General features: G+C 48.5%; 2 non-coding genes across 2 annotated transcripts; both read right to left on the reverse strand.

The window, feature by feature from the left end:
- Positions 1-1,686: 1,686 nt before the first annotated feature.
- trnai-uau (transfer RNA isoleucine (anticodon UAU)) lies at positions 1,687-1,771 on the reverse strand. Its single transcript has one exon. It is a non-coding gene; the product is annotated as a tRNA-Ile (tRNA).
- A 13,477-nt stretch (positions 1,772-15,248) lies between these two features.
- trnar-ccu (transfer RNA arginine (anticodon CCU)) lies at positions 15,249-15,320 on the reverse strand. The gene has a single exon. It is a non-coding gene; the product is annotated as a tRNA-Arg (tRNA).
- Positions 15,321-15,698: the final 378 nt, after the last annotated feature.

Here is a 15,698-nt window from a genome sequence, read left to right on the forward strand (position 1 = left end):
GCAGCAAAGGCTCAATGGGGAAAGACCACAGTGTAAGGTTCCCCCACCAAGCTGGACTGAGGGGCTGGACCCATGGGAAACTCCTCGAACTGTATCGTTAATATTCTCAGTTGCTGTAAATGTAAAACTGTAATTGACATGACAATTGTGAAACGGAAGGGTTGGGAAGAAACTCATGACAGTATTGAAGGAAACTGATCTCCCTTGCAATGTTTGTCTTTTTTGGTGCTGTTTGGAAACTGTTTGGCAATGTAGTTTTTACAGATTTTTATGAATAAAGTATATTTTGTAAAATAAAAAAAAGAAGTTTCAGATCCTGTCATTACTCTCTGACTCATTATTCATCTAGAACCAAACAATGAGTAAATGTGAAGCAGTGAAGAGACTTTTCACTCTCACTGCAGAATGTGTCATCTGGGGAAATAAGGAACTATAATATTCTGAGATTCCAGGTACATTTCTCCATGAGCAAATCCATTCCTAACATTCCCAATCACAGCCTATCCCAGCTCCTGTTGTCACCCGACTCCAGCTGCATTGGAGAAACTCATGTGTTGGGGTTTGAGTTGTGAGGTGGGTTTTCTCCACCAGTGTTACTGTCTTACAAACTCTCCCCCTGAATTTGTGAACTGAGACTGCACCGAACACATCCCCAGTTAGAGTGAGGGCCGTATATCCCTCTGTTTTATTACAGAGAGTGGGGAAAGGGCTGGGTGTAGGGGATGTCAGCGAGTCACCAGGGATCCTGGATTTACTCCAAATCATTTCCATGTGGAATCTGCAGGCGGTGCCGGGACAGGGATCATTTGATCAGGGGATCAGCTCTTTCCTGAGAAATGTGGGTGTCTCTGAGAAGAGCCTTTGTGTTCAGATGTTTACAAGTTTCCCGTGCTCTTTCACTTCTTTCCAGACCCTGCTTTCTGAGCCTTCGCTGCTTTCGGCTTGACCTTGCTCTTCCATGTCTGCACTTTCTTCAGCGCCTTTCCGCCCGCCGCACTCTTGCCTTTTTTGACCTTCTTCGCAGGAGACTTTTTCTGAAGCGTTGCTTTCTTCACCGCTTTATTTGGCGTTGCCGCCGCCTTGCTGCTCGTTTTCTTGGCTGTGACTCTCTTTGTTGTCACTTTCTTGTCTGCTGGTTTCTTCACTAAAGATTTCTTGTCTGCTGGTTTCTTCACTGAAGATTTCTTGTCTACTGGTTTCTTCACCTTCTTTCCCACTTTTCCCTGGGTTTTCCTTCTTGCTGATTTTGAAGGAGCCGGAGGCTCCCTGTCCCTTGCTTCGCACCAGGGAGCCTTTGCTCACATTCCTCTTGATACTTTGCTTGATCTGGGTCTTGAGCTTCTCCTGAGCGGTGGCAGACCTGCAAAGAATCAACTACCAGCTGGCGTATAAAGCGAGACCAAGGCTCAGGGCCTTCAGTTAACTGGAGGGGAGTCGGAGAGGCATCGGATCCTGTGAGGAACCACAATCCAGGAAGGATGAGAAGGTCATTGTCATCTTACAGAGGAGATTAAGTTAAAGATTTACAAGTTTATAAGCAAGCGCAGAGCCAGTGAACGGTGCTGGGGCAGATCAAATCAGAGGAAGCTGTGATCAGTTGGAAGGCAAGAGTGATCAAATGACAGACGAGATGATGGTGCAAGGCAAAAGTAAGGGAAAAAATAAGCAACCTTTTGTAAGCACAGATACCAGTAGTTGGGGGCTTGAACCCACGCAGACGCATGTCTATTGGATCATAAATCCAACGCCTTAACCACTCGGCCATCCTGGCACATTGACCCAACACTGAAAATGAAATTTAATGTGATCCGGGTGCCATCTGGCCTTTCACAAGAGAAAGTTATGACTCCTCTCCCATGCTAAATTGGACCCTTCATTATTTATGAACCTCAATCGGATCACCCCTCAGTCTAGGTTTCTCTGAGGTGTAGGGTCCCAACTCTTTTAGTTTAACTTGATAACCAAGATGTCTTATACAGGGAATTCGTCGAATGTCTCTCCTCTGTACCCTTTCCAAAGCCTCAATATCACCCATCATGTGAGGAGACCAAGACTGGATGCAATATTCCAAGTGAGTCCTGACCAAGGTTTCATAAAAGGACAAATTCGGTACATCTCAGGTACCGAAGGAGTCCGTGTCCAGAAGCAGCAAGACCTGGACAACATTCAGACTTGGGCTGCAAAGTGGCAAGTAACATTCACACCACATAAGTACCAGGCAATGACCATCTCCAACAAGAGAGAATGTAACCATCTCCCTTTGACGATCAACAGCATTACCATCGCTGAATCCCCCCACCATCAACATCCTGGGGGTTACCATTGACAAAAGCTTAACTGGACTATTCATATACATACTCTGGCGACAAGGGTAAATCAGATAGTGGGACTTCTGTGATGAGTAACTCAGCTCAAGGCACTAGGTCAGCTGCTCATTAGGAGAGCTGGAGAAATGGACTGGTCAGGTGGGCAGAAAAGTGGCAAATGGAATTCAACTTGGAGAAGTGTGAGGTGATGCCTTTGGTGAGGTCAAACACAGCAAAGGAATACACAATTAATGGGTGAATGCTGAGAGGTGTAGATGAAGTGAGGGACATTGAAGTGAACGTCCACAGATCCCTGAAAGTAGCAGGACAGGTTGATAAGTTGGATAAGAAGGCTTATGGAATCCTTTTCTTTATTAGCCGATGTATGGAATATAAGAGCAGGGAGGTTATGCTGGAACTGTATAAATCATTAGTTAGGCCACAACTTGAGTTCTGTGTGCAGTTCTGGTCACCTCATTCCAGAAAGGATGTAATTGCACTGGAGAGGTTACAGAGGAGATTTACGAGGATGTTGCCAGGACTGGAAAAATGCAGCTATGAGGAAAGATTGGATAGACTGGGGTTGTTCTCCTTGGAATAGAAGAGGCTGAGGGGAGATTTGATTGAAATGTACAAAATTGTGAGGTGTCTGGTTAGAATGGATGGGAAGAGTCTATTTACCTTAGTAGGGAGGTCAGTGACTAGGCGGCATAGATTTAAAGTGATGTGTTGAACAATTAGAGGGGAGATGAGGAAAGGTTTTTTAACCCAAAGGGCTGTGGGAGTCTGGAACTCACTGCCTGCAAGGGTAGCTGAGGCAGAAACCCTCAACTCATTTAAAAGGAGTCTGGATGTGCACCTCAAGTACCTGAACCTGCAGGGCTACGGTCCAAATGCTGGACAATAAGATTCAGCTGGGTGGCTCGTTTTTTGGCCTGCCTGTGCTGTAAACTTTCTATGTTCTATGATTCTATGCAGACACAATGGACCGAATGGCCTCCTTCTGCACTGTAATAATATTGTGATTTTTGACTCTCCAAAACTTGTCAACCATCTACAAGGCACAAGCCAAGATGAGTGCAGCTCCAACAATACTCTAGAAACTCAACACCATTCAGGACAAAGCAGCCACCTTGATTATCACCCCATTTACCACCTTAAACATTCACTCCCTTCACCACTGATGCACGGTGGCAGTAGTGTGTACCATCTACCAGATGCACTGCTGCAACTCACCAATGCTCCGCAGACAGCACCTTCCAAACCGAAGACCTCCACCACCTTGAAGGACAAGGGCTGCAGATGCATGGAAACACCACCATGTGCAAGCTCCCCTCCAAGTCACACACCATCTGATCTGCAAATATATCGCTGTTCCTTCACTGATGCTGGGTCAAAATCCTGGATCTCCCTTCCTAACAGCACTGTGGGTGAACCTACACCACATGGAGTGCAGCAATTCAAGAAGGCAGCTCACCGCCACCTTGTCAAGGACAATTAGGGATGGGTAACAAATTCTGGACTTGCCAGTGTCGCTCACATCCCATGAAAGAATATGCCTCATTTTATACTCAATTGTCCTCTGAATGCAGCCCAACCCTCTATTTGCTCCAACTATCACTTCACAGCATTGCTGCTGTACCTTTAGAGATCTGTGCACTGGAACATCCAGATCTCTGCTCAAAATTATTTTCTTTTTTCCACCTACTTTAATGTTTTTCCCTGAAGGGTGTATGAATGTTGAGCATTCGCCCTGTCCACATGAATAACACTGCACTTACCCAAATTAAACATCATTTACCAGTCATGAACCCAATCTCCCAACACATTAAGATCAGCCTGAAACAGTCGAGTATCGTCTACAGTCTGAACACTCGCAAAGATCTTCAAATCATCTGGAAATTTACAGATGGTGCCCCCTACACCTACATCCAGATCATTAATAAAAATAGTAAAGAGCAACAGTCCCAACACCGATCCCTGCGAGATACCACTGGTAACTGGTCTCCAAACAGATCCAGATCCATCTGGAACTACTTTCTGCCTACGTCCTGCCAGTCAGTTCCCAATCCAGATCAATATATTACCACTGATACCAGGGACTTTAATCCGATAGAGAAGCCTCTTGTGTGGAACCTTATCAAAATCTTTTGGCAGAGATCTGCTAATTGAACACAGGCCGGGGATGAGGCCTAGGCCCGTCCTGCTTTGTGAGTGGGTCTCAGGACCACACAAGGTGAGATCAGCTCACTGAGCACAGGCCCTTCCTGCTCTATACCGTGCTCAGTACCTCACCAAATGAGAATAACTAACACACCACAGGCCATGGAGCCTCGGCCCATCCTTCCCTGATTGCGGTTCAGTGCCAACCAGGTCAGATCAGCTAATTCAGCACAGGCCGGAGACGGAAGCTGGATCTTTCCTTCTCTGGGGACTCCATACCATACCAGGTGCGATGAAGTAAAATACCACAGGCCGGGGATGGAGCCTGAGATTTCCCTGTTCTGTGTGGGGCTCTGTACAACAACGTGTGAGAAGAACTATCATTCCTCAGGCTGAGGAAGGAGCCTGGGCCCATTCTGTTCTGTGTGGCACCGACCACACTGAGTGGGATCAGTTAACTCAACACAGGCCATGAATACAACCAGGCACTTTCCTGCTCCATGTGACCCAGTATCACACCAGGTGGCATCAGCTAACACAGCACAGGCTGGGGCTGGGGCTGGAGCCTGGGCCCGTCCTGCTCTGTGGGCTCAGTAACAACCCTTAAGATGAACTTTTTTCAAAAGACTTCAGTGTATTTAACTCTGTCCAACACTCTGAGGCAGCTTTCTGTGTTTCTAAAGAGTATAAATTATTGACTGCTCTCTTGGATCAAACAGGGTAACAGACAGAGGTCTGTGTGCAGAGGGTTTGGGAGTGAGCTCTGATTCTTAACTCTTTCTGGACTGTGAGGAATAAAGAATGAATGAATGAGAGAGAGAATGTGGGAGAAGGGATGATGGAAGAATTTGTCCGTGAACCTGATTAAAAGTGGCTCAAACGCAAGATAATATTAAGATATCAAGAGCAGAACATTAACATAATCTGAGTTCCGCGATCTGGTCGGGTCCCATTCCCCTGAAGTGAGGAATGAACGGGTGGGAAAATTCCGCCTGGAGTTATATTTGTCTCCAATGAAGATGAGTTCACAGTGAGGATGGAATAGCTCAGTTGGGAGAACACTAGATTGAAGAACCAGGATACAATCCCTGGTTTCATCAGTTCTAATTTGGTGTCTACATCAGTTTAGGTAGAGAGAATCAGAGGGGAGATTTTCCACTCTTGACCCCATGGGCTGAAGTTTAAACTAACGCTGCGGCTCTCGGCAGAGACACCGGAAGCGGGTGTCATCACCACACGAGTGAAATGTGGCCGACCGACCCCGATCAAGGAGCAGCCGACCAATTAATGAAGGGGAGGCGTGGGGCCCATGAAAACAAGGACCAGAGGCAGGGAACGAGGCACCGATGGCACCGGCATCTGACACAACGGCAGGTGCTGGCACCATATTGAAAGGGCTGCCAGGCCTGCATTCACTGCTGCCTGGTTTAAAGGAGTGTCTTCCTGAGAGCCCTCTGCTGTCCCAGGACCCGTTCTGCTGCCTCTGCTGTCCCAGGACCCGTTCTGCTGCCTCTGCTGCCCCAGGACCCGTTCTGCTGCCCCAGGACCCGTTTTGCTGCCTCTCCTGCCCCAGGACCCGTTCTGCTGTCCCAGGACACATTCTGCTGCCCCAGGATCCGTTCTGCTGCCTCTGCTGCCCCAGGATCCGTTCTGCTGTCCCAGGACCCATTCTGCTGCCCCAAGATCCGTTCTGCTGCCTCTACTGCCCCAGGATCCGTTCTGCTGCCCCAGGACCCATTCTGCTGCCCCAGGATCCGTTCTGCTGCCTCTGATGCCCCAGGATCTGTTCTGCTGTATCTGCCGCCTGATAGGTAAGGAGCTGAATTCGAGCCTGCAGTGACCATGGTCCCACAGTTTAGCGATGCCTTCCTGCAGGTTCGCCTCCAGGTGGCAAGAGAAAGGTGGAAGATCCTCTTTCCCAGGGATGTGAGGTGAAGACCTGCCCACCTGACCAAGTAAAGATGGCTGGAGATAGTAGGTGAAGTCAGCAGCTGTGGGTTCACCCGCAGGACATGGATCCAGTGCAGGAAGCGGGTCAATGACCTGATCCAGGCTGCTCAGGTGAGAACTCCAAACACTTTGGACCCTTTGGACGTTGCGTGTGGCAGAGTGAGAGGGAGTGTTTGGTGGAAAGGGAGTGACCACCCAGTCATGTGTATTGGGGAAGGGGAGCAGGACATCCCGCCTGAGGCTTGGCTGCATCTCGGTGGGGGTTGCACGTCAGTCATTGTATAAACTCACACAGTCCCTCGAGAGGGGGTCACATGCAGGAGGAATACGTGTGTCCCCATCATGGACTGCTGGACAATCACCATCAGAGATGTTGGGCTTGTCCCCGATGGGAGACGAACTTTGTTCATCATAGTGGCTGCAGGAGAAGAGAGCCCACAATCGGAATGAGCGTGTCAAGACTGGCGGTGGAGTGCCCTATCTCCGCGTCCTCATCCCGATGGAGGAGGAGGCCATGGAACAGGCCGGGCAGCAAGGCAGCTGCTCCATAGCTGATGGAGAGACAGGGACACCTACCCAAGAGAGTGACAGAACATCTCCTGGGGCACAAGGGAGCATCCGCTGCAAAGGAACCACACTGCACAGCTGTTCACCACTGCATCAATGGAGCTGCACAGTAGAGGTGGTTGGAATGTCATGATGGGCAGACCCTAACCCTTCAATGTCACTGTTTGCTCATACAGGCTGGGATGAACGACAAGCGTGAAGAGCTGGAGAGACTGGGGGACAGCCGGACACCTCTGAGGAGGAGGTGGGAGCCTCAGAGGGTGCACCGTCACATCATTCCCCTGCACCCTCCACCAGCACAGAAACCCTCCGTCGGTGGGTATCCACTCGCTGTTAGATTTGGGCACACAAGCTGGTGAGCACGTCACAGACAGGCCCGGGCAGCTGACGGAGGCTGTGACAGCCGAGGCCACTAGCAGTTGGGAGTCTGTGGGAGGCCAGGCCCATGCTGAGTCCCAGGCTGATGACGTGCCTCTGGTGTCACCGGCAACACGGGAAATGCTGCAGCTGTAGCAAGAGGTCAAGCAACATCTGGCAGAGTTGCCGGAGGTTATGTGTAACCAAGCTCGGATGATGGAGGAGTCCATCCAGGCCTTGCATGCTGTACTGTCTCCTATGGGGGTGTGTCTGGCTTCCTTCCTTGAGAGATTGGTGACTCTGATGGAGAGCCAGATCCAGCCGACCAATCAGTGGCTGCCGGAGATGTGCGCAGACTAGCACTCCATCACTTTGTCCATGAGCTCCATCCAGTGGTGACAAGGCGAGAGGGGGGACGAGGCAGCTGAACTCTCCACCAGGTCCACGTCCCTCTCAGGTCAGCAGGGAGGTACAAGTGTGTCTTACAACTGGGGAGGAGCAGCTGGCTGCTACATCTGGGGTCTCCTCTCTGGGTGCTCCTGGTGTGGACAGTAGCTCTAAAGCCCCTCTGCCAGTGACACCAGTGATGCCAGTGCCTGCCTCCATCACCCTCGATGACAGAGTGGGGTCCCTGTACCTGTGCAGGAGGCCCTCAGTGTGTCGGGTCCCTCCAAGCCTCAGGCAGCAAGAGGACCACCACCAATGTCATCCCAAGCCATGGGGCAGCAAGGTCAGCAGCCTGTCTCCATCTCAGCTGCCAGAGCAGGGGGAGCACCACGTCGGAGCACCCAGAAAAGATTTAAGAAGAGCACCTAGATTCACTTGGGTTCACGGGTGAATGTACATTCCAGATGAATAGGGTTGTGTTTGCTGTCACACGGAAGAAAGAAATGATGTCCTCTCACTATGTCTCCTTCCTATTGTTGATGCCTTTTGGGACTTCATTTAAACCCTTCCTCCCAAGGGGCTGGAAGTGAGTGACCAAGCCCTGAGTTCCCAATGCTTCGGCCTTGTCACTGTGCGATGTGTACCTGGACGCTGCAGTGCAGAAGGAAGGAGGCGACAACAGGGCTGCTTCAAGCTAAGACTTTATTGCTGTGGTTCCAGAAGGTGGTAAGGCTCAAAGGAAACTTGAATGTATAAGGGTGTCTCATGTCTCCCTTGTGTGTATCTCATGGCCCTTTTCCTGCTGTGCCTGAGGTTCTTCATCTGGCACTGCTTGGGCAGCAACCTCCTCCACATCCTCATCATCAGAGGAGACATCACACTCCACAATATCCTCACCAGTCAACACCTCACCCCTCTGTAATGCCAGATTGTGCTGTGCACAGCAAACCACCACGATATGCGAGCCCGTCGCCGGGACATACTGAAGGGCTCCACTGGATCGATCTAGGCACCTGAATCTCATCTTCAGGAGACCAATGGCCTCCTTGATGGTCGCTCGGGTTGACCCGCAGCAGGTGTTGTACCTCTCCTCTGCATCCGTGCGTGGGTTCCTCACAGACGTCAGTAGTCATGTCCTCAGTGGGTAACCCTTGTCTCCAAGGATCCATCTCTGAAAGCGGATGGGGCCGCGGAAAGGTTCTGGCACCTGGGAGTGCCTTGGCATTCAGGCGTTGTGGCTGCTTCCCAGGATTTGTGCACACACCTATGGGATCCATTTGCAGTGGTCGCAGAACAATTGCACACTAAGCAAGTGGAAGCCCTTCCTGTTGCAGGCTGCTGGCTGGTCTGCAGGAGCCTTGATGGTCACATGGCTGCAGTCAATGACACCCTCCACCTGGTGGAATCCAGCGATGGCCCCGAATCCGATAGATCTCTCAGCTTGACTGTTTGGATTAATGTGCACATAATCACCGGCCCTCCTGAATAGGACATTGGTGACCTCCTTGATGCACTGATTCACTACAGACAATGAGATTCCACACATATCTCCAGTTGTTCCCCGCAATGATCTGGTGGTGAAGAAGTTCAGTGGCACGGTGACCTTCAGTGACACTGGCATCAGGTGCCCACCAAGTCGCATGGGGCACAGCTGCATCATGGCAGAGAGATCAGTGACGACCTCCGTGGAGAGGCGCAGTCTGCGGAGACACTGTCACTCGGACATCTGCAGGTAGTTGAAACTCGGCTGACGTGTTCCTCTGCCTCCTTCTCCAGCCTCCTGTTCGAGGCTGGCCTTCCTGTGGGCCCCGAAGCTGCTGTGGTGCCCCTGCTGGTGCCTGCGCCTCCGTCCATTCCTCTCAACTCCTCCGCCTCCTCCTCAATGGGAGCCTCGAATCCAATGAGAGCCTCGAATGAGTCCCATGACAGGTTGCCCTTCCCTGAGTGCAAGGCCTTCACAGTCAACAACACCCAGCCACATTTACCTCACTTGTCACCCTCAATGAAGTGGCACTGCCACAATGACACCCTGGTGTGGCTCACCCTGCACAGCTGGCACGTTGGCCCCCACTCCTGACAGTGTTTTCCGATGCCCTTTCCCCCTCTACCCTTGCTGCCAAGTTTTGCTGCCTCACCCGATAGCTTCCCAGTGAAGCCAACACTCAGCTCCCACCTCCCAGTCACCTCCTTTAACCAGGCGAGGCTCTGAAGCCCCGTGGCTCCCGTGTGCTATTAGTTCAATTGGATCCAGTGAATAAAATTGCTGACAATTGGACTCATACATACGTTAAATGCCTTCTTGCGGTGTGGATGTGCGAATTCTGCCCTCCACGTCAGCCGCCGACAGAAAAATCCGGTCCAACGTCTTCCATCCCTATTTTATACACCCCCCTCCCCCTCCCCGGCCTCCATTCCCGTCTCCAACGGTCCCTTAAAATTCTGGCCCATGTCTCTAAGACTAATGGGAGAGAAACTACATCTGCTCCTTCGACTGAACAGGGAGAGCTGCTCTCTCTGTGTTTAAAGTGAATGAATCTGATCTTTACCTTGTCTTACTGGCACGTTCACTGTCTGGAAATGTCTGTTTGAAAATGTTTTCCTGTTATATTAATGGAGCAGAGGAGCAGATGTGAGGTACTGTTGAACAGAGAGGTTTGGAAGTGGGTGAAGGGGTGGAGTGACGGTGTGAGTGAGAGGCGCAGTGAGTTGGCCATTCTCAATAGAGTGTCAGGAATGAAGGTCAGAGGAACAGACCAGGCAGGAAACACAGAAAGAGCGAGGAGAAGCTGGTGTGAAAAACAAAGATTAAACAACGGGCTTGTTCATTTGGTTTGGGTCTGGTGTTTAGAATACCCGGAATCTGGGTTCACTTCCCTTCCAACTCAGCGAATTGTATCAACATTATGTTCATAAAACCAAAGAATGATACCCAAAGAAGGAGACCATTTGGTCCATTGTGTCAGTGCTGTCTCCTGTAATCTGTACATTTTTCCTTCCAGTATTTATCCCAATTGCTTTTCAAAGTTACTACTGAATCTGCTTTCAAGTCCTGATCAGACAGTGCATTCCAGATCACAACACATCACTGTATAAAAAATGATTCCTCATTTCGCCTCTGGTTCCTTTCTCAATCACCTGATAAATACATCCTCTGGTTACTGACCCTTTTGCCACTGGAAACAATTTCTCCTTATTTAACTTATTGAAAACCTTCTTGATGATGTCACATACTAGACTGCCAGTAAAACTGAAGCCCATGGAATAAAAGGGACAATGACAGCATGCATATGAAGTTTGCAGACTGATAGGAACATAGGAGCAGGAGTAGGCCATTCAGCCCGTCGAGCCCACCCTGCCATTCAATATGATGATGACTGATAATCCACTTCAATGTCTTTTTCCCACACTATCTCCATATGCCCTATGTCATTTGTATTTAGAAATCTGTCAATCTCTGCTTTAAACATACTCAATGACTGAGCTTCCACAGCTCTCTGGGGTAGAGAATTCCAAAGATTCACAACCCTCTGAGTAAAGAAATTTCTCCTCATCGCTGTCCAAAGTGGTTTTCCCCTGACGTTGAAATTGTGTCCCCTCTTTCTAGACTCCTCAACCGGGGGAAACATCTGAGCTTCATCTACCTGTCTATCCCTTTCAATATTTTGTAAGTTTCAATGAGATCACCTCTCATTCTTCAAAACTTGAGAGAATACAGGCCCAGTTTCCCCAATCTCTCTTCATTTGACAGTCCCGCCATCCCGGGAACAAGTCTGGTGAACCTTCGTTGCATTCCCTCGATGGCAATGATATCCTTCCTAAGGTAAGGGGAACAAAACTTCACACAGTATTCCAAACTGCAGACCAACCAAGGTTATATACAATTGAAGCAAGACTTCACTACTCCTGTACTCAAATCCTCTTGTGATGGAGGCTAACATATCATTAGCCTTCCTACTTGCTTGCTGCACCTGCATGTTAGCTTTCAGTCACTTATTGACAAGGTCACCCAGGCCCCTTTGTACATTCACACTCTTACCATTTAACAAATAATCTGCACATCTGTTTCTCCTACCAAAGTGGATAACCTCACATTTTTACACATTATATTTCATGTGCCACTTTCTTGTCCACTCACTAAGTCTGTCCAAATTCCCCTGAAGCCGCTTTACATCTTCCTCACAACACACATTCCCACCTAGTTTTGTGTCATCTGCAAACTTGGAAATACTACATTTGGTCCCCACATCCAAATCATGTGAACAGCTGGTTCACAGTGTGGTGGTGAACAGTTGTATTTCTGTCTGGAGGAAGGTTTACAGTGGGTTCCCCATGGTTCCTCATAACTTCAATTATGTGCAGACACTGGAAAAGCTGGGGTTGTGCTCCTTGGAGCAGTGCAAGTTCAGAACAACTTTGACAGAGTTAGAATCAAGGAATCAAATGGTTACAGTACAGAAGGAGACCATTCAGTCCATCATGTCCATGACAGCTCTTTGCAAGAGCAGATCAGCTAATTCCACTCCTCTGCCCTTTCATTGCAACCCTGCAAATTGTCTCTTTTCAGGTGTTTATCCAGTTCCCTTTTGAAAGCCACGATTGAATCTGCCTCCAGCACACTCTCAGGCAGTGTATTCCAGATCCGAACCACTCGCTCTGTCCCACACTCCGGTACCATTGCAGAAAATCTCTTCTGTTCATTTCATCCCTCATATATAATTGAAATGAAATGTTTATTAGGAAATGCACAACATAAAAAGGAGAGAGAAATAAATGCTGAGTAAAATAGAAGTCAATGTTCGGAAGGTAAAAAGAGCAAAAGATGTAGCTTTTATTCTGGATGAGTAAGAGGAATATATCACACTTTGGGGCTTTTGTAAGAGGATTTATTGATGAACCTGGGATTTGAGAGGAAGCTGGTTCATGGTTTACAGAACAAATTCAGCCCCTGGGGTGGAGCCAACAGCTGCACCGTCCAATAACAGACTGGACGGGGACACTGTCTCAGGCCAGGTGAGCTCGGTCGATGAAAGCATGAAACTCTGAATCTCAAGTTTTTGAGTTTGAGCCCACGGTGGGTGTTTTCTATTTCCTTTTTAGGCTGATTTTACAGGCGTTATCCAGCTCTGAATTCCTCGGCAGAGTGTTCAAGGAGTGTTTGAAATGAGATTCAACAGCAGTATGAGAAAGTCCCTCCTTGATTCAAGGACTCTTACCTCTCTGCAGCATCTCACTGCTGAAGATTGAACTTTTTCTCATTTCATTCTCGGTTCAGGGTCAGTGTGGATCACTGGGACTTCTGGCTGTCTCCCACTTCACAATCCATCAGTGCTGAGAAATCAATGGGGAATATTACTCACATGTTGTAATGTTTTATAAGTACTTGAATGTATTTCACACTGTGTCTAACAGTGTGAATCTCCCCTGGTATATCAGCTCACCAATACTTCAACAGAACTTTCACATAATGTTCAGATCCCATTCCCAAGACCTGGAAAGTGGGATTGGGCTGGATCGCTCTTTTTCAGCTGGCACAGACACGATTGCTAAATGGTCTCATTCTGTGCCATCAATTTTCTCCATTTTCTATGTTCTATGAAGTGAGGTGTGATTGGGAGGGACAATTCCACCAGGGTTATATTTTCTACCAAAACAATGACACAAGGGATACTTCACTTTTTTATTCATTCATTCATGCGATGTGGGCATCGCTGGCTAGGCCAACATGTACTGCCCATGAGAAGGTGGTGGTGAGCTGCTTTCTTGAACCGCTGCAGTCCATGTGGGGTAGGTACACCCACAGTGCTGTGAGGAAGGGAGTTCCAGGATTTTGACCCAGCGACAGTGAAGGAACGGCGATATAGTTCCAAGTCAGAATGATGTGTGGCTTGGAGGGGAACTTGCAGGTGGTGGTATCCCCTGCATTTGCTGCCCTTGCCCTTCTCGGTGGTAAACGTCGCTGGGTTTGGAAGGTGCTGTCGAAGGAGTCTTGGTGCATTGCTGCAGTGCATCTTGTAGACGGTACACACTGCTGCCACTGTGTGCCGATGGTGGAGGGAGTGAATGTTTGTAGATGGGGTGCCAATCAAGTGGGCTGCTTTGTCCTGGACGGTGTTGAGATTCTTGAGTTGGAATTGCACCCATCCAGGCAAGTGGAGAGTATTCCATCACACTCTTGACTTGTGAATTGCAGATGGTGGACAGGCTTTGGGGAGACAGGAGTCATGGATGAGTGAGAGGAATATATCACACTTTGGGACTTTTGTAAGAGGATTTATTGATAAAGTTGGCATTTTAGAGGAAGCTGCTTCATGGTTTACAGAACAAATACAGCCCCTGGGGTGGAGCCAACAGCTGCACTGTAATTACTCACCTCAGGATTCCAAGTCTCTGACCTGCTCTTGTAGTCACGTTATTTGTATGGCTACCCATGGTAACCTCCATGATGTTGATGGTGGGGGATTCAGTGATTGTAAGGCTATTGAATGTCAAGGGGAGATAGTTAGATTCTCTCTTGTTGGAGATGGTCATTGCCTGGCACTTGTGTGTTGCGAATGTTACTTGCCACTTTTCATCCCAAGCTTGTGAGACTGAAATAGCTCAGTTGGGAGTGTGTTAGACTGAAGATCCCTGGTTCAATCTGGGGTTTTGGCAGTTATCCTTTATTCTGCATTGCCCTTTGGTTTTGACTCCTGAGCTGCACAATTTACACTGAAATTATTTACCCAACTCTGAAGGTTGGATTGGAATACAGAGATATCAAGGATGGGAAATATTTACATTGTCTGCTTTAGCTTATTCTCTATCTCCTTGTGTCCTTTTCCCCAGTTTTTGAATCTTTCGGGGCCGGGTGAACATTTGATTTGCTGCATATGTCCCAAACTGAAGCCTTTTCCACATCTCTGGGCGGTCAGACTCGCTCTGTCTGTTTTTGCTGCTCTTGACCATTCACGAGAACAGGCCACGAGTTCAATGTTTATCAGCAAACGGAAGATAATTGGAAAGAATTCTGTGTTACTCCAGACCAGTGACAAAGATGCAATGGATGTTATTCGAAATAAATTCCATTTGACATTTTATGTAAACTTGTTTGCATCTGAAAGCTGGATTTTAAGTGTTACAAAAATGTGTCAAATTAATGACTGACCATGTGACAGCGCACATGGGGATCAAATCCACAGCCTTGTTGTTATCAACACTGCGTCCTAACCAACTGAACTAAGCGGCCTATAGAAAGAGCCAGGTATGGGTTTGAGCCGCATGCTGGGCGGTTTGGGTTTTATTTCTCACACTGGATGACAGAGCGATTGTACAAACAATGGACACATCACATCCCTGAAACATTGTTCTGATATAAAACAGTGTGAAATAAGAACTGAGCATGGAAATGGGACGGAACCAGAAATCAGGACTTTAATCTATTAAAGTTGATCTTGAAATTCTACTATGAACGAACATTCCAAGAGAACGAACTCTCTTCTGAAATAAAATCCAGGAACTTGAGCTGCTGTAAAACATAACTGAGCCTGATGTGATTTGAACACACAACCTTCTGATCAGGAGTCAGACGCGCTACCATTGCGCCACAAGCTCACAGGTAAAGCGCGCTCTTCCATTCCTGGCAGATTTACTTCTTGTTTAGACTCAGTGATTGAAATTAATTCAATCCTCATCTGACCTCCGCTCTGCAAAGGCCTGCTCCCCGACCTGAACCCGACGGGACCCGACGTGTCGGGTTCGGGTCGTGTCGGATCGCTCGTCCGGGTCTGGCTTTTGGGCTCGGGTCAGGTCGGGCCAGGTTCGAGTATTACATTTAACTCTGCTGGGAAGTTGAGTTTAATAAGTGTCAAAAGTTGAAAAGCTAACCTAAGCTGGGAGTCCGGGTCATCAAGGAGGGAAACTCTGAGTCTGCTCAGTGAGCAAGGGAGCATCTCGATGATGTCATTGCGCTCATGCTGCAGCTTCCTGCAG

The sequence above is a fragment of the Heterodontus francisci genome, unplaced genomic scaffold, assembly GCF_036365525.1.
Source record: "Heterodontus francisci isolate sHetFra1 unplaced genomic scaffold, sHetFra1.hap1 HAP1_SCAFFOLD_99, whole genome shotgun sequence".
NCBI lineage: Eukaryota > Metazoa > Chordata > Chondrichthyes > Heterodontiformes > Heterodontidae > Heterodontus > Heterodontus francisci.